This window comes from Ranitomeya variabilis, chromosome 7 (assembly GCF_051348905.1).
Source record: "Ranitomeya variabilis isolate aRanVar5 chromosome 7, aRanVar5.hap1, whole genome shotgun sequence".
NCBI lineage: Eukaryota > Metazoa > Chordata > Amphibia > Anura > Dendrobatidae > Ranitomeya > Ranitomeya variabilis.
Genome location: NC_135238.1, coordinates 13787619 through 13806418, shown reverse-complemented (window position 1 = coordinate 13806418; position 18800 = coordinate 13787619). Strand labels below are relative to the sequence as shown.

General features: G+C 45.5%; 1 pseudogene; it reads right to left on the bottom strand.

Annotated features, from left to right (window-relative positions):
- Positions 1–15371: 15371 nt before the first annotated feature.
- Positions 15372–16251, bottom strand: LOC143786159 (E3 ubiquitin-protein ligase TRIM7-like; annotated as a pseudogene).
- Positions 16252–18800: the final 2549 nt, after the last annotated feature.

Sequence of the window (18800 nt, the reverse complement as noted above, 5' to 3'; positions counted from 1 at the left end):
ATATACTATGTGGGCTGTGTTATATACTACGTGGCTGTGGTATACATTACGTGGCTGGGCAATATACTACATCTGTTGTGAATTCTGTTTGTGGGCTCCCCCGGTGGTGTTTTATGGTAGTGCCACTTATTTGCCTTCTTCTATCCTTGATCACCTGTTGACACCCATTAGGGGAGTTTCCTATTTAAGGCTGCTTGGCTGCTGGTCCGATGCCGGCCAACAATGTATCAGTAGCATTCTGTTGCATTCTCCTGCCTCAAGATCCTGTTCAGCTAAGTTGAATTTTGTTTCTAGTTAATGCTAGTTTTGTCCAGCTATTTGCAATGTGACTCTCTGTAGCTGGAAGCTCTCGTGGACTGAAATTGCCACTCCAGTGGCATGAGTTGTCACTGGAGTTTTAAAGTAATTTCAGGATGGTGTTTTTGAGTAGTGTTTTGAAGTTGACCGTGAAGTGACTCTTTCCTGTACTTCTGCTATCTAGTAAGCGGACCTCACTGTGCTAAATCTGCTGTTCATCCTACGTATGTCTTTTCCTCTTGACTCACCGTCAATATCTGTGGGGGGCTGCTATCTCCTTTTGGGGTTCATCTCTGGAGGTAAGGCAGGCCTGTATATTCCTCTGATAGGGGTAGTTAGATCTCCGGCTGGCGCGTGGTGTCTAGGGCATCGTAGGAAACACTCCCCGGCTACTTCCAGTGTTGTGTCAGGTTCAGGTCACGGTCACTTTAGTTCCCATCACCCGAGAGCTAGTCCGTTGTTATTTTGATTTCCCTGCCATTGGGAAAATCATAACAGTTTGGCCGGCCCACATGTGTTAAAACTATGCACTAAAGCAGGAAAGGATATGAAAAGGTTTTTTTTTTCCTTCTGTGTTTGGAAAGTGCACCTTAGTGCTTATTTGTACTCCTTGCTTAAACTGCAGTCTTCAGCCTTTTTTTTTTCCTCTCCTCTTAATCTCTGAATGGCTTTGGTTACACCTGTTTGAATCATGGATCCACAGAGTTTGGTTGCAGGTCTGAATAACCTGGCTACAAAGGTCCAGAACTTACAAGATTTTGTTATACGTGCTCCAATGTCTGAACCTAAGATCCCTATGCCTGAATTTTTTACCGGAGACAGATCCCGTTTTTTGAATTTCAGAGAGAATTGTAAATTGTTTTTGTCTCTGAAATCTCACTCTGCTGGTGATCCTGCGCAACAGGTTAAAATTGTTATTTCTCTATTGCGGGGTGACCCACAAAGTTGGGCATTTGCATTGTCGCCAGGGGATCCTGCGTTATTAAATGTAGATGCGTTTTTTCTGGCTTTGGGGTTGCTTTATGAAGAACCTAATTTAGAGATTTTGGCTGAGAAAGCCTTGATAGCTCTTTCCCAAGGGCAAGATGAAGCTGAGATATACTGCCAAAAATTTCGTAAATGGTCGGTGCTTACTAAATGGAATGAGTGCGCTCTAGCAGCTAATTTCAGAGAAGGTCTCTCTGATGCCGTGAAGGATGTCATGGTGGGGTTCCCTGTGCCTACAGGTCTGAATGATGCCATGAAATTGGCTATCCAGATTGATCGGCGTTTACGGGAGCGCAAATCTGTGCACCATATGGCGGTATCTTCTGAGCAAAAATCTGTGCACCATATGGCGGTATCTTTTGAGCAAAAACCTGTGCACCATATGGCGGTATCTTCTGAGCAAAAACCTGTGCACCATATGGCGGTATCTTCTGAGCAAAAACCTGTGCATCATTTGGCGGTGACCTCTGAAAAGGCACCAGAGCATATGCAATGCGATAGTGTATTGTCTAGAGGCGAACGACAGAATTACAGGCGCAAAAATGGGTTGTGCTTCTATTGTGGAGATCCAGCTCATGTTATATCAGCATGCTCTAAACGCATAAAGAAGGTTGATAAAAAGGTTGATAAATCTTTTTCTATGGGTACCTTGCAGTCTAAATTTCTTTTGTCCGTGACATTGATTTGTACTTTATCATCTGTTACTGTGGATGCTTATGTGGATTCTGGCGCCGCTCTGAGTCTCATGGATTGGTCCTTTGCCAAGCGTTGTGGGTTTGATTTAGAGCCTCTGGAGGTTTCTATTCCCTTAAAGGGTATTGATTCTACACCTTTGGCTAGCAATAAACCACAATATTGGACACAAGTGACTATGCATCTTTCCCCAGACCATCAGGAGATTATTCGTTTCCTTGTGTTATATAATCTACATGACGTATTAGTACTTGGATTACCATGGTTACAAATTCATAATCCAGTCTTGGACTGGAGATCAATGTCTGTGCTGAGCTGGGGATGTCGGGGGATTCATGGGGATGCACCTTTGGTTCCCATTTCTTCATCTACTCCCTCTGAGATCCCAGCATTTCTGTCAGATTTTTATGATGTCTTTCAGGAGCCCAAAACTGATTCTCTCCCCCCTCACAGAGAGTGTGACTGCGCTATTGAGTTGATTCCCGGTAGTAAATTTCCTAAGGGTCGCTTGTTTAATTTGTCTGTACCTGAACATACTGCTATGCGGGAGTATATCAGAGAATCTTTGGAAAAGGGTCATATTCGCCCCTCTTTGTCTCCACTGGGGGCAGGGTTTTTCTTTGTGGGTAAAAAGGATGGTTCATTGAGACCTTGTATCGACTATCGACTTCTGAATAAGATTACAGTTAAATACCAGTACCCGTTACCTTTACTGACTGATCTTTTTGCTCGCATAAAGGGGGCGAAGTGGTTCACTAAGATCGATCTACGTGGTGCGTATAATTTGGTGCGGATTAAGCAGGGGGATGAGTGGAAGACCGCATTTAATACGCCTGAAGGCCATTTTGAGTATTTGGTAATGCCTTTCGGTCTCGCGAATGCCCCTTCCGTTTTTCAGTCCTTTATGCACGATATTTTCCGTGAATATCTGGATAAATTTATGATTGTGTATTTGGATGATATTTTGATTTTTTTCGGAGGACTGGGAATCTCATGTTCAACAGGTCAGGAGAGTTTTTCAGGTTTTACGAGCTAATTCTCTATTTGTGAAGGGCTCAAATTGTATTTTTGGGGTTCAGAGAATTTCCTTTTTGGGATATATTTTTTCCCCTTCATCTATGGAGATGGACCCTGTTAAGGTTCAGGCTATTTGTGATTGGATACAACCTACTTCTCTAAAGAGTCTTCAGAAATTCTTGGGATTTGCTAATTTCTATCACCGATTCATAGCGGGTTTTTCTGCCATTGCTAAACCTTTGACTGATTTGACCAAGAAGGGTGCTGATGTTGCTAATTGGTCCTCTGCGGCTGTGGAGGCCTTTCGGGAGCTTAAGCGCCGCTTTTCTTCTGCTCCTGTGTTGCGCCAGCCTGATGTTTCGCTCCCGTTCCAGGTTGAAGTAGATGCTTCCGAGATCGGAGCAGGTGCAGTTTTGTCGCAGAAAGGTCCTGACTGCTCAGTGATGAGACCATGTGCGTTTTTCTCTCGAAAGTTTTCGCCCGCTGAGCGAAATTATGATGTTGGAAATCGGGAGCTCTTGGCCATGAAGTGGGCATTTGAGGAGTGGCGTCATTGGCTTGAGGGTGCTAGACACCAGGTGGTGGTCTTGACTGACCACAAAAATCTAATTTATCTTGAGTCAGCCAGGCGTCTGAATCCTAGACAGGCGCGCTGGTCGTTGTTTTTCTCTCGATTTAACTTTGTGGTTTCATATCTGCCTGGGTCTAAGAATGTGAGGGCGGATGCCCTCTCTAGGAGTTTTGAGCCTGACTCGCCTGGTGATTCCGAACCTACTGGCATCCTGAAGGATGGGGTGATATTGTCAGCTGTCTCCCCAGACCTGCGGCGCTCTTTGCAGGAGTTTCAGGTGGATAGGCCTGATCGCTGTCCGCCTGGTAGACTGTTTGTCCCTGATGACTGGACCAGTAGAGTTATTTCGGAGGTTCACTCTTCCGCGTTGGCAGGTCATCCTGGAATTTTTGGCACCAGGGATCTGGTGTCTAGGTCCTTCTGGTGGCCTTCCTTGTCTCGAGATGTCCGTATTTTTGTGCAGTCTTGTGATGTTTGTGCTCGGGCTAAGCCCTGCTGTTCCCGGGCCAGCGGGTTGTTGTTGCCCTTGCCTATTCCTAAGAGGCCTTGGACGCACATCTCTATGGACTTTATTTCTGACCTTCCTGTTTCTCGTAGGATGTCCGTCATCTGGGTGGTGTGTGACCGTTTTTCCAAGATGGTTCACTTGGTACCTTTGCCCAAATTGCCCTCCTCCTCTGAGCTGGTCCCTCTATTTTTTCAGAATGTTGTGCGTTTGCATGGTATTCCTGAGAATATAGTGTCTGACAGGGGTACTCAGTTTGTGTCTAGATTTTGGCGGGCGTTCTGTGCCAGGATGGGCATCGACTTGTCTTTTTCGTCTGCATTCCATCCTCAGACTAATGGCCAGACTGAGCGTACTAATCAGACCTTGGAGACTTACTTGAGGTGTTTTGTGTCCGCTGATCAGGACGATTGGCTTGATTTTTTGCCATTGGCAGAGTTTGCCCTTAACAATCGGGCCAGTTCTGCCACTTTGGTTTCTCCATTTTTTTGTAATTCAGGGTTTCACCCTCGCTTTTCGTCCGGTCAATTGGAGTCTTCGGATTGTCCTGGAGTAGATGCTGTGGTTGATAGAATGCATCAGATTTGGGGACAGGTTGTGGACAATCTGAAGTTGTCCCAGGAGAAGACTCAACAGTTCACTAATCGTCATCGGCGTGTCGGTCCTCGTCTTTGTGTTGGGGACCTGGTTTGGTTGTCTTCTCGATTTGTTCCTATGAAGGTCTCGTCTCCTAAGTTTAAGCCTCGGTTTATCGGCCCTTATAGGATTCTGGAGGTTCTCAATCCTGTGTCCTTTCGTTTGGACCTCCCAGCATTTTTTACTATTCATAATGTTTTTCATCGGTCATTGTTGCGGAGGTATGAGGTGCCGGTTGTTCCGTCTGCTGATCCTCCTGCTCCTGTGCTGGTTGAGGGTGAGTTGGAGTATGTGGTGGAAAAGATCTTGGACTCCCGTGTTTCCAGACGGAGACTTCAGTATCTGGTTAAGTGGAAAGGCTATGGTCAGGAGGATAATTCTTGGGTGACAGCATCTGATATTCATGCTCCTGATTTGGTTCGTGCATTTCATAGTGCTCATCCAGATCGCCCTGGTGGTTCTGGTGAGGGTTCGGTGCCCCCTCCTTAAGGGGGGGGTACTGTTGTGAATTCTGTTTGTGGGCTCCCCCGGTAGTGTTTTATGGTAGTGCCACTTATTTGCCTTCTTCTATCCTTGATCACCTGTTGACACCCATTAGGGGAGTTTCCTATTTAAGGCTGCTTGGCTGCTGGTCCGATGCCGGCCAACAATGTATCAGTAGCATTCTGTTGCATTCTCCTGCCTCAAGATCCTGTTCAGCTAAGTTGAATTTTGTTTCTAGTTAATGCTAGTTTTGTCCAGCTATTTGCAATGTGACTCTCTGTAGCTGGAAGCTCTCGTGGACTGAAATTGCCACTCCAGTGGCATGAGTTGTCACTGGAGTTTTAAAGTAATTTCAGGATGGTGTTTTTGAGTAGTGTTTTGAAGTTGACCGTGAAGTGACTCTTTCCTGTACTTCTGCTATCTAGTAAGCGGACCTCACTGTGCTAAATCTGCTGTTCATCCTACGTATGTCTTTTCCTCTTGACTCACCGTCAATATCTGTGGGGGGCTGCTATCTCCTTTTGGGGTTCATCTCTGGAGGTAAGGCAGGCCTGTATATTCCTCTGATAGGGGTAGTTAGATCTCCGGCTGGCGCGTGGTGTCTAGGGCATCGTAGGAAACACTCCCCGGCTACTTCCAGTGTTGTGTCAGGTTCAGGTCACGGTCACTTTAGTTCCCATCACCCGAGAGCTAGTCCGTTGTTATTTTGATTTCCCTGCCATTGGGAAAATCATAACATACATCGCTGTGCTCTATACTACATGGCTGTGCAATATATTACGTGGCTGTGCAATATATTACGTGGCTGGGCAATATACTGCGTGGGCTGTGTTATATACTGCGTGGGCTGTGTTATATACTGCGTGGGCTGTGTTATATACTGCGTGGGCTGTGTTATATACTGCGTGGCTGTGTTATATACTACGTGGCTGTGGTATATATTACGTGGCTGGGCAATATACTACATCGCTGTGCTCTATACTACGCGGCCTGTGTTATATACTGCATGGGCTGTTATATACTACATGGCTGTGCTATATACTACGTGGCTGTGCAATATATTACGTGGCTGTGCAATATACTACGTGTCTGTGCTATATACTACGTGGCTGGGCTATATACTATGTGGGCTGTGTTATATACTACGTGGGCTGTGTTATATACTACGTGGGCTGTGTTATATACTACGTGGCTGTGCTATATTTCTCTGCTGTATCTGTGCATCATGAATCGTGGTATGTGTTAAAGAGGGGGGCCCACTGAGACTTTCGCCCGGGGCCCTCAAAAACCTGGAACAGGCCCTTGCTTCACTGATTGGTCACGGCCGGGTGTGACCAATCAGCGACAGGCGCAGTCCGGCCGCGAATTGGCGTGGAATTTGAACCACGCTTCACTAATTGGTCGCTCCCGACCGGCCGAATCCTATGTATAAATTGCAATTATTCTGAAAACTTCATAACTAAACTACATACATATTCTAGAATACCGGATGCGTTAGAATCGGGCCACCGAGTTGTTTATAAAACCGTGTGATCAGCAGTGCTAAATGGGTGTGGTTGGGGCGTGGATATGGAGTTGACTAATTGTGAAATGGGTGTGGTCAGGGGTGTGGCCTAAAATTTGCCATAGCGCCCTGCAACCTTTCTCCCTCTTTCCCTTCTTCAAAAGTTGAGAGGTATGCCTGACCCATCGGTGGGGAAGGGGGGAGGTGCTTTAGGGGTCCTGTTACCTTAGTCTCTGACCCATTCCTTGGGGGGGGGAAGGGCACCATTGGCTTCATCTGCCTATGACACCAAAATACTTTGTCCCGGCCTTATTCTAAGATAGTAAACATTCTTCCGGTAATTGTAAATTCTTTCATCTACCTTTCTAGTTTTCTGTAGTTGGGGGGACGCTGCTCCGGCTGGAGAGGGTTTCAGGAGACCAGCGTCCTAGTGCACTTTTTTTTTTGTGGCACTTAGTCACTTTTTTAAGCGCACTCAGGTAGACAGCACAAATTTGTTTCCAGAAAATGGCCGACAATTTCAGAATGATTATTTTATTAGAAGTAAAGTGAACAAGAAAGTAACAATGGAATAATACAAAATCCGTATCTGTAAAATCAGGATGAAGCCCCCACCTGTAAGGCTAGGTTCTCATTGCGTTAGGGCAATCCGTTTAGCGCATAGCGCTAGCGGATTGCGCTAACGCAATGTTTTTATTGGGGTCGCGTTTAACGTCCCCGCTAGCGCAGATCCCCGATCTGGGATAGCGGGGAACGGACCTCGGACGCTGCAAGCAGCGTCCGAGGTCCGTCACAAAAGAACGGCATATCGATAGCGCGTGCCGAAAATGGCATGCACTAGCGATGCGCCAAAAAGAGAATTCTCATTGCTGTCAATGGGTGCGCCAACGGACCCGTTGCACGGCGTTAATGTCGCTGTGCAACGCAGTCCGTTAGCGTTAACACATTAACGCAATGAGAACCTAGCCTAACACAGGAGCCTGACACAGACAGTAACATACATGTAATTCAGCATCGGGTCATGGATTCTGAATTATCCGATACAAAAAGAGGAATATATAACATTCTTCTGGATTATTTTTTATTTTATTTTATCCACATTGTTTCTGCTTCTTATCTTTTTATTTTGTCATTTTATTCTCGGTTTATGCCTGAAACAAGTGCCGGATTAGCACATTTTCTGGATTTTAAATATTAAATGTTAAACCCTATTTCCAAATTCACAAAAAAAAATATGTTACTAACCGAATGCATCTAAAGTACAAATTTAAACAACTTTACAATAGGTCTTAATTATTTTTTTCCCATACAGCTATATATTTGCATGGTAACAGACCCATGTTTATATATGTTTCCATGGTAACAGACCACAAACCTTAGGTGGTCGGATCCTGCACTCCTGTTTCCTTCTGCCTCCTACATATTTCTATCCTCATGGGATAATTTACTGAGCAATAAATATGAAGGAAAATGTGATTGCAGGATCTGACTACACTGGTGGAATGTGTTGTCTGTTACCATGGAGACACATAGATCTATACAAAGATTGTATACACAAAACAATAGTATTTTTTTTAAATCACCATCTTTTTTTAGATATTTTGGAACAATAATAGTTGGTTGTGAGGAGAGACACGTTTTTAGGATTAATTGATGTAACCACACATTGAATAGCTTGGATGACAAATTATGTGCGTATTAGACTCGTGATCTATCTGTAGAAATCATTTATAGAACTTCAATAGGAAATCCACAAAAAATGAAATAACGGAAATCTGATGTATACCTTAGAGTAATATGTTGGATAATTCTGGATAAACCTCTTGCGAGGAGACAAAACTTTGATCATGTCTGGAATACGTCAATTACTTGGATGCTCGTTACCTGCAGCCACCACTTGGGGGCGCTCTCTGCATTCCACGTATACAGTACTGTGCTCCCTCTACTGGTGGCCACAGGTAATACGTTATCTCTTAAAACTGTCTATAGAGATGATCTATAGAATTGTATAATTATAACATAAAAAGATTGAACCACTATACAGAAAAAACTTAAGTAGCTCAGAGTTTTGAATCCGAATATGTAAGGACGATGGAAGGTGGAGATTAATTTTATGGCTTTACAGAGGCCACCGTTATGTAATTATTCTATTATTCTAATTATGGAACCTTCATATAAATATAAGGCGGCATAGAGCGGCTCGGAGAAGGAGGCGGTGAAGGTGTGTGTTATGGTTACCCCAATGACCAGGGGAATAAAAATACAAAACGGACTAGCTCTCGGGTGATGGAAACTAAGGTCGACCGTGACCTGAACCTGACCCAACACTTACAGTAGCCGGGGGATGTACCTACGATGCCCTAGACACCACGCGCCAGCCGGAGATCTAACTACCCCTATAAGAGGAATATACAGGCCTGCCTTACCTCCAGATGAACCCCAAAAGGTGACAGTAGCCCCCCACAGATATTGACGGTGAGTTCAGAGGAAATGACATACGTAGGATGAACAGCAGATTTAGCACAGTGAGGTCCGCTTACTAGATAGCAGAAGGACAGGAAAGTGTTACTTCACGGTCAACCTAAAAACACTATTCAAAAACACCATCCAGAAACTACTTTAAACTCCAGTGACAACTCATGCCACTGGAGTAGTAATTTTCTGTCCACAAGAGCTTCCAGCACTGAAAGGTCACATTGCAGATAGCTGGACAAAAATAGCAAAACAAGAAACAAAATTCAACTTAGCTGAACTGGGACTTGAAGCAGGTGAATGCAACAGAATGCTACTAGCACATTGATGGCCGGCATATGACTAACAGCCAAACAGCCTTAAATAGGAAACTCCCCTAGAGGGTGGCGACAGGTAATCAGAGATGGAAGAAGGCACATAAGAGACACTACCATAACAAACCACCGGGGGAGCCCACAAACCGAATTCACAACAGTACCCCCCCCTTAAGGAGGGGGCACCGAACCCTCACCAGAACCACCAGGGCGATCTGGATGAGCACTATGAAATGCACGAACCAAATCGGGAGCATGAACATCGGATGCTGTCACCCAAGAATTATCCTCCTGGCCATAACCTTTCCACTTAACCAGATACTGAAGTTTCCGTCTGGAAACATGGGAGTCCAAGATCTTTTCCACCACATACTCCAATTCACCCTCAACCAACACAGGAGCAGGTGGATCAGCAGAAGGAACAACCGGTACCTCATACCTCCGCAATAATGACCGATGGAAAACATTATGGATATTAAAAGATGCTGGGAGGTCCAAACGAAAGGACACAGGATTAAGAACCTCCAGAATCCTATAAGGGCCGATAAACCGAGGCTTAAACTTAGGAGACGAGACCTTCATAGGAACAAATCGAGAAGACAGCCACACCAGGTCCCCAACACAAAGACGAGGACCAATACGCCGATGACGATTAGTGAACTGTTGAGTCTTCTCCTGGGACAACTTCAGATTGTCCACAACCTGTCCCCAAATCCGATGCATCCTATCAACCACAGCATCCACTCCAGGACAATCCGAAGACTCCAATTGACCGGACGAAAACCGAGGGTGAAACCCTGAATTACAAAAAAATGGAGAAACCAAAGTGGCAGAACTGGCCCGATTGTTAAGGGCAAACTCTGCCAACGGCAAAAAGTCAAGCCAATCATCCTGATCAGCGGACACAAAACACCTCAAGTAAGTCTCCAAGGTCTGATTAGTACGCTCAGTCTGGCCATTAGTCTGAGGATGGAATGCAGACGAAAAAGACAAATCGATACCCATCCTGGCACAGAACGTCCGCCAAAATCTAGACACAAACTGAGTACCCCTGTCAGACACTATATTCTCAGGAATACCATGCAAACGCACCACATTCTGAAAAAATAGAGGAACCAACTCAGAGGAGGAGGGCAATTTGGGTAAAGGTACCAAATGAACCATCTTAGAAAAACGGTCACAAATCACCCAGATGACAGACATCCTACGAGAAACCGGAAGGTCAGAAATAAAGTCCATAGAGATGTGCGTCCAAGGCCTCGTAGGAATAGGCAAGGGCAACAACAACCCACTGGCCCTAGAACAGCAGGGCTTGGCCCGAGCACAAACATCACAAGACTGCACAAACATGCGCACATCTCGAGACAAAGAAGGCCACCAGAAGGACCTAGACACCAAATCCCTGGTGCCAAAAATTCCAGGATGACCTGTCAACGCGGAAGAATGAACCTCCGAGATAACTCTACTGGTCCAATCATCAGGGACAAACAGTCTACCAGGCGGACAGCGATCAGGCCTATCCACCTGAAACTCCTGCAAAGAACGCCGCAGGTCTGGGGAGACAGCTGACAATATCACCCCATCCTTCAGGATGCCGGTAGGTTCGGAATCACCAGGCGAGTCAGGCTCAAAACTCCTAGAGAGGGCATCCGCCTTCACATTCTTGGACCCAGGCAGATATGACACCACAAAGTTAAATCGGGAGAAAAACAACGACCAGCGCGCCTGTCTAGGATTCAGACGCCTGGCCGACTCAAGATAAATTAGATTCTTGTGGTCAGTGAGGACCACCACCTGGTGTCTAGCACCCTCAAGCCAATGACGCCACTCCTCAAACGCCCACTTCATGGCCAGAAGTTCCCGATTTCCCACATCATAATTTCGCTCAGCGGGCGAAAACTTTCGGGAGAAAAACGCACATGGTCTCATTACTGAGCAGTCAGGATCTTTCTGCGACAAAACTGCACCTGCTCCGATCTCCGAAGCATCCACCTCAACCTGGAACGGAAGTAACACATCAGGTTGGCGCAACACAGGAGCGGAAGAAAAGCGGCGCTTAAGCTCTTGAAAGGCCTCCACAGCCGCAGAGGACCAATTAGCAACATCAGCACCCTTTTTGGTCAAATCAGTCAAAGGTTTAGCAATGGCAGAAAAACCCGCTATAAATCGGCGATAGAAATTAGCAAAACCCAAGAACTTTTGCAGACTCTTCAAAGAAGTAGGTTGCATCCAATCACAAATAGCCTGGACCTTGACAGGGTCCATCTCCATAGATGAAGGGGAAAAAATATATCCCAAAAAGGAAATTCTCTGAACTCCAAAACTACACTTTGAGCCCTTTACAAAAAGAGAATTAGCTCGCAAAACCTGAAAAACTCTCCTGACCTGTTGAACGTGAGATTCCCAGTCCTCCGAAAAAACAAGAATATCATCCAAATACACAATCATAAACTTATCCAGATATTCACGGAAAATATCGTGCATAAAGGACTGAAAAACGGAAGGGGCATTTGCGAGACCGAAAGGCATTACCAAATACTCAAAATGGCCTTCAGGCGTATTAAATGCGGTCTTCCACTCATCCCCCTGCTTAATCCGCACCAAATTATACGCACCACGTAGATCGATCTTAGTGAACCACTTAGCCCCCTTTATGCGAGCAAACAGATCAGTCAGTAAAGGTAACGGGTACTGGTATTTAACTGTAATCTTATTCAAAAGTCGATAGTCGATACAAGGTCTCAATGAACCATCCTTTTTACCTACAAAGAAAAATCCTGCCCCTAGTGGAGACAACGAGGGGCGAATATGACCCTTTTCCAAGGATTCTCTGATATACTCCCGCATAGCAGTATGTTCGGGCACAGACAAATTAAACAAGCGACCCTTAGGAAACTTACTACCGGGGATCAATTCAATAGCGCAGTCACACTCTCTGTGGGGAGGGAGAGAATCAACTTTAGGCTCTTGAAAGACATCATAAAAATCTGACAGAAATGCTGGGATCTCAGAGGGAGTAGATGAAGAAATAGGAACCAAAGGTGCATCCCCATGAATACCCCGACATCCCCAGCTCAACACAGACATAGATTTCCAGTCCAAGACGGGATTATGAATCTGTAACCATGGTAATCCAAGCACTAAGACATCATGTAGGTTATATAATACAAGGAAACGAATAATCTCCTGATGGTCTGGGGTAAGACGCATAGTCACTTGTGTCCAATATTGTGGTTTATTGCTAGCCAAAGGTGTAGAATCAATACCCTTCAGGGGAATAGAAACTTCCAACGGCTCCAAATCAAACCCACAACGCTTGGCAAAGGACCAATCCATGAGACTCAGAGCGGCGCCAGAATCCACATAAGCATCCACAGTAACAGATGATAAGGTACAAATCAATGTCACGGACAAAAGAAATTTTGACTGCAAGATACCTGTAGAAAAAGATTTATCAACCTTTTTATCAACCTTATTTATACGTTTAGAGCATGCTGATATAACATGAGCTGGATCACCACAGTAGAAGCACAATCCATTTTTGCGCCTGTAATTTTGACGTTCGCCTCTAGACAAAACACGATCGCATTGCATATGCTCTAATGCCTTTTCAGAGGTCACCGCCAAATGGTGCACAGGTCTTTGCTCAGAAGACACCGCCATATGGTGCACAGGTTTTTGCTCAGAAGATACCGCCATATGGTGCACAGATTTTTCCTCAGAAGACCCCGCCATATGGTGCACAGATTTGCGCTCCCGCAAACGCCGATCAATCTGGATAGCCAGTTTCATGGCATCATTCAGACCTGTAGGCACAGGGAACCCCACCATGACATCCTTCACGGCATCAGAGAGACCTTCTCTGAAATTAGCTGCTAAAGCGCACTCATTCCATCTAGTAAGCACCGACCATTTACGGAATTTCTGGCAGTATATCTCAGCTTCATCTTGCCCTTGGGAAAGAGCTATCAAGGCTTTCTCAGCCAAAATCTCCAAATTAGGCTCTTCATAAAGCAACCCCAAAGCCTGAAAAAACGCATCTACATTTAACAACGCAGGATCCCCTGGCGATAATGCAAATGCCCAACTTTGTGGGTCGCCGCGCAGTAGAGAGATAACAATTTTAACTTGTTGAGTATGATCACCAGCAGAGTGAGATCTCAGAGACAAAAACAATTTGCAATTTTCCCTGAAACTCAAAAACCGGGATCTGTCTCCGGTAAAGTATTCAGGCAGAGGAATCTTAGGTTCAGACATTGGAGCACGTATAACAAAATCTTGTAGGTTCTGTACTTTTGTCGCAAGGTTATTCAAACCTGCAACTAAACTCTGTGAATCCATGATTCAAATGGGTGTAACCCAAACATTCAGAGGTTAAGAGGAGAGGAGAAAAAAAAAGGCTGAAGACTGCAGTTTAAGCAAGGAATACAAATGAGCAAACTAAGGTGCACTTTCAAACACAGAAAAAAAAAAAACCTTTTCTCCTCCTTCCTGCTTTAGTGCATATTTTAACACATAGATTTTTTACAGGCCGGCCAAACTGTTATGGTTACCCCAATGACCAGGGGAATAAAAATACAAAACGGACTAGCTCTCGGGTGATGGAAACTAAGGTCGACCGTGACCTGAACCTGACCCAACACTTACAGTAGCCGGGGGATGTACCTACGATGCCCTAGACACCACGCGCCAGCCGGAGATCTAACTACCCCTATAAGAGGAATATACAGGCCTGCCTTACCTCCAGATGAACCCCAAAAGGTGACAGTAGCCCCCCACAGATATTGACGGTGAGTTCAGAGGAAATGACATACGTAGGATGAACAGCAGATTTAGCACAGTGAGGTCCGCTTACTAGATAGCAGAAGGACAGGAAAGTGTTACTTCACGGTCAACCTAAAAACACTATTCAAAAACACCATCCAGAAACTACTTTAAACTCCAGTGACAACTCATGCCACTGGAGTAGTAATTTTCTGTCCACAAGAGCTTCCAGCACTGAAAGGTCACATTGCAGATAGCTGGACAAAAATAGCAAAAACAAGAAACAAAATTCAACTTAGCTGAACTGGGACTTGAAGCAGGTGAATGCAACAGAATGCTACTAGCACATTGTTGGCCGGCATATGACTAACAGCCAAGCAGCCTTAAATAGGAAACTCCCCTAGAGGGTGGCGACAGGTAATCAGAGATGGAGGAAGGCACATAAGAGACACTACCATAACAGACCACCGGGGGAGCCCACAAACCGAATTCACAACAGGTGTGTAAGTGTCTGACGGGGTCACACACCTGATAGAAGGACAGACACCCGGCCTCATAATCCAGATAAATCCCCACAATCCGCACAGGAGAATCTGATGCCATTTGTGTAAATTTATTATGACAGCATTGAAAATGTTCACTGAAAATCAAACCCCAGGATTTCTCATTAAAACCAATATAAGAGTCATTTCCGTTCACCTTCCTCTCCAGACTTTCTTTGGCCACTCCAATAATCCATTTCTTCGCCTGACTCACGTCCACCTCCCAGAAATGTCTCCCGGAGGAGAAGCTGCGAGAACTTAACACCTGACAAGATTTGAACCTCTTGGGCCCATCGGGTCTGTACTGTGACGTAGCGGAATAATAGAGAAAAGACAAGGCGCCCCCAATGTGTCACACTGTTTAAAAAACACACATACAGTCCTTTGTAGGGAATGTGCTCACCTATTGGTGTTGTGAACCAGGGTCACAAGTCCCAAGACGGCATAATCGTAGCAGCAGGTCTCCACAAGAATCCAAAGGGATGCTGGAGGTAATAGTCTTAGGCGAACTGAAGACCGCGCACACGAGGTAGATTTAAGGTGGTTTATTGAAGAAACGCGTAGGCGTCAATAAACCACCTTAAATCTACCTCGTGTGCGTAGCGGAATAATAAGCAGATCTGAGATCCTGAGATATAATAATGTTATTATGGGCCGTGTCTGTATCCAGTAATATGTCTGATTTCTCCATCACTGAGAACTGTCTCTTTATCTTCATATCAATCAGATTATCGGCAAAGTTCCCCAGTCCTCTGTGTAATATCTTCGAGACTAGGCCTTCGTCCACACACGGAGGATGTCCTACATCACCGATGACCTCACAGCTCCCGTCACTGATGTCACCAGCATTTACGTCTTGTAGAAAGGTCAGTGGATCAGTGATATTACAGAGTCCTTCAAGATGATTCATGTCCTTGGTCAGTTTGTCCACTTGAAGCTCCACCTGTTCTACCAGGTCAGAGACTGAACGTTAGACCTGATCCTTCTGTCTGGAAATCTCTCCCTGGATTCTCTTTTCTAGGTAATCCAGCTTCTTCCTGAGATCAGTAAACAGAAGAGCGAATCTGTCACCCGAATCCGGTTGATTTATAACCCTGTTCTGTCCCATGATTCTTCAGATTCTGGACTCTTTTTTCAGTTTCTTCTCTCTTGGACTTTAGTTTCGCCATAACAGGTCTCAGTTTTTCCTTTGCTTTCTCAGACGCCACATCCAGGGGCTCAACTTCATGTGATGAGAAACGCTCCACTATGTTCCTCAGCTTCCGGTTCTTCTCCAGGGCCGGACGCTCCGGATATTCTGCTCTGCAGTCAGGACAGGAATACCCTCCAGCCGCCTCCTGTGCATCCAGCACACTCACAATACATGAGCGGCAGAAGATGTGTCCACATCTCAGGGATACGGGATCTGTATAGAGGCTCAGGCAGATGGAGCAGTTCAGCTCGTCCCTCAGCTCAGCAGACGCCATTGTAGTTGGAAAGAACAGAAACCGAAAGATAAAAGTTCCTTCATACAGGAAGGAGAAGGGGCAGAGATTCTGAAGTCAGATTAACCCCTACACTTCTGGAAGTGACAGTCACACTATACAGAGAACCTCACAATGCAGAGCTGCTGCTTGAAGTAAAGTTAATAAGGCATCCTAGTAAATTATGAGAATATTACAAGTCGCCAAGCAGGCCTATGGCTGGTGTAGATGAGCTCGGCCTGCAGCCTCGTAGTTTTATATAACCATAGAGCCCAGAGGTGTATCTAGGTTTTCTAGCACCCGGGGCAAGAATTCAGTTTTGTGCCCCCCCCCCAGCACATATGCGATTTGCACAATTGGTCATGTACCATCGAGCTCCTCTCCCTAATGCTCTCAATGTTCAGTGAAAAACTTAAAAGAAGCAAAAATAGAAGCTCGATGCCACAGGACCATAAGTATGAAAGTCACATGTGAGTGAAGTGTCCATGTGATGACTACTACATTGTAGGCTTCTGAATTCTCAGAACGAATGCTCTGCACACTTTAAGGATTCTCCCTTGCCGGTGGATGGTCATGTCAGCACAAGTATGTGATTTGTATACTTCTGGTCACATTCCGACTAGACGTGCCCAGCCTCGCTCAGTTCATTTTCATTGAGTGAGGCCACATGTCTAGTCAGCATGTGACCGCATGTATGTAAATCACCAGCACGAGAGAATCCTGACAGCGTACAGTGCGCACTGTGAGTATCCAGAAGTCTGCAATCACATAGAATGACTGCAGACTCATTACAAACCTGGACATCCCCTTTAATGCTCCTAACATAAATAAAAACAAGAGTTAGTATCACAAATAACATTTACATCCAGATACCTTATAGATGACGTCGTCTCTGGAGTCGTTCTCCTTCTTTTCTTCATCTTGTCCAGACCCCATGATGAGGTTTCTCATCCACAGCCGTCTCTGCAGACTTCCATCTTCTCCGCTCTTTTGCAGAAAATCTCCACATGATGCCCTTAAAGATACAAGTGACATTAGAATGCTCCTGAATAAAAAATTACCCCTCACTATATTGTCTGCACAAAATATGACCCCCACATTGTCCCTCTTATGGTACACGCTCTTCACACTGACCTCTCACACTGTGTCCCCCCCTTTAGGGCCCAGTATTTATACTGTACTCTCATCACACTCCCCCTCCTTGGTATACTGTTCTCTCCTGGCTGTGCCCTTACACTGTCCCCCATGCCACGAACCCACTACTCAGTTTCTATTCTGTGCCCACTCACTTTTCTCCCCTCATACGGTCTCCTCACACTATTCCCCTCCCTCCTCATATGGTCTCCTCACATCCCTCCTGTTCACCATACCGTCTCCTCATATATTTACCCCCTCACTTTCTATACTGCCTGCTCACCTGTCTCCTCATACTGTGTCTGCACACATGCCATCATCCTCACTCCCCGAACTGTCAACATACATTTTTCACATCACTACTCATACTGTGTCCGCATACATTCAACCGTTCGCTCCTCATACTGTCTGCACCCATCCCCCATACTGTTTCCTTGTACATGCCCCCCATTCCCCACTACCGTTTCCTCATACATGCCCCCATTCCCCTGTACTGTTTCCTCATACATGCCCCCCATTCTCTGTACTGTTTCCTCAAACATGCCCCCATTCCGCCGTACTATTTCCTCATACATGTCCCCATTCCCCCATACTGTTTTCTCATACATGCCCCCCATTCCCCGTACTGTTTCCTCATACATGCCCCCCATTCCCCGTACTGTTTCCTCATACATGCCCCCCATTCTGTTTCCTCATACATGCCCTTATTTCCCAGTACTGTTTCCTCATACATGCCGTTATTCCCCCGTACTGTTTCCTCATACATGCCCTCATTCCCCCGTACTATTTCCTCATACATGCCCCCATTCCCCCATACTGTTTTCTCATACATGCCCCCCATTCCCCGTACTGTTTCCTCATACATGCCCCCCATTCTGTTTCCTCATACATGCCCCCCATTCCCTGTACTGTTTCCTCATATATGCCCCCCATTCCCCTGTATTGTTTCCTCATACATGCCCCCCATCTCCTCCTTTGCTCTTCATTTTGTGTCCTCAAATCTCCCCCACACATTAAATCCCTCTATCCCCACTCAAATTCTCCCCCCACACATGTTAAACCGCATACTACTTCCCCAGCAAATGATTGTGAAAAAGATGCCACTTACTGCTCTGGACTGGTAGAACATTTCTAACATTTTGCTGTGCACATTAAACAATCTTAGTTTCCGTAGGAAGTACAGATTTATCATCCCCTTCTTGTAACTCCTCTCCGTATGGCACCTCCAGTCCAGTTTACTGTCCAAGTGGACCCAAAATTATTTGTACCTCTCGACCTGCTCCACTTCCTGACCAGCAATTGTGACAGGTGAACCTTCCATCTTTCTCCCATTATAGTTCACCACCAGCTCCCCAGTTTTCTTTATGTTTAGGTGTAAGGCTATGTGCACACGTTCAGGATTTCTTGCAGAAATTTCC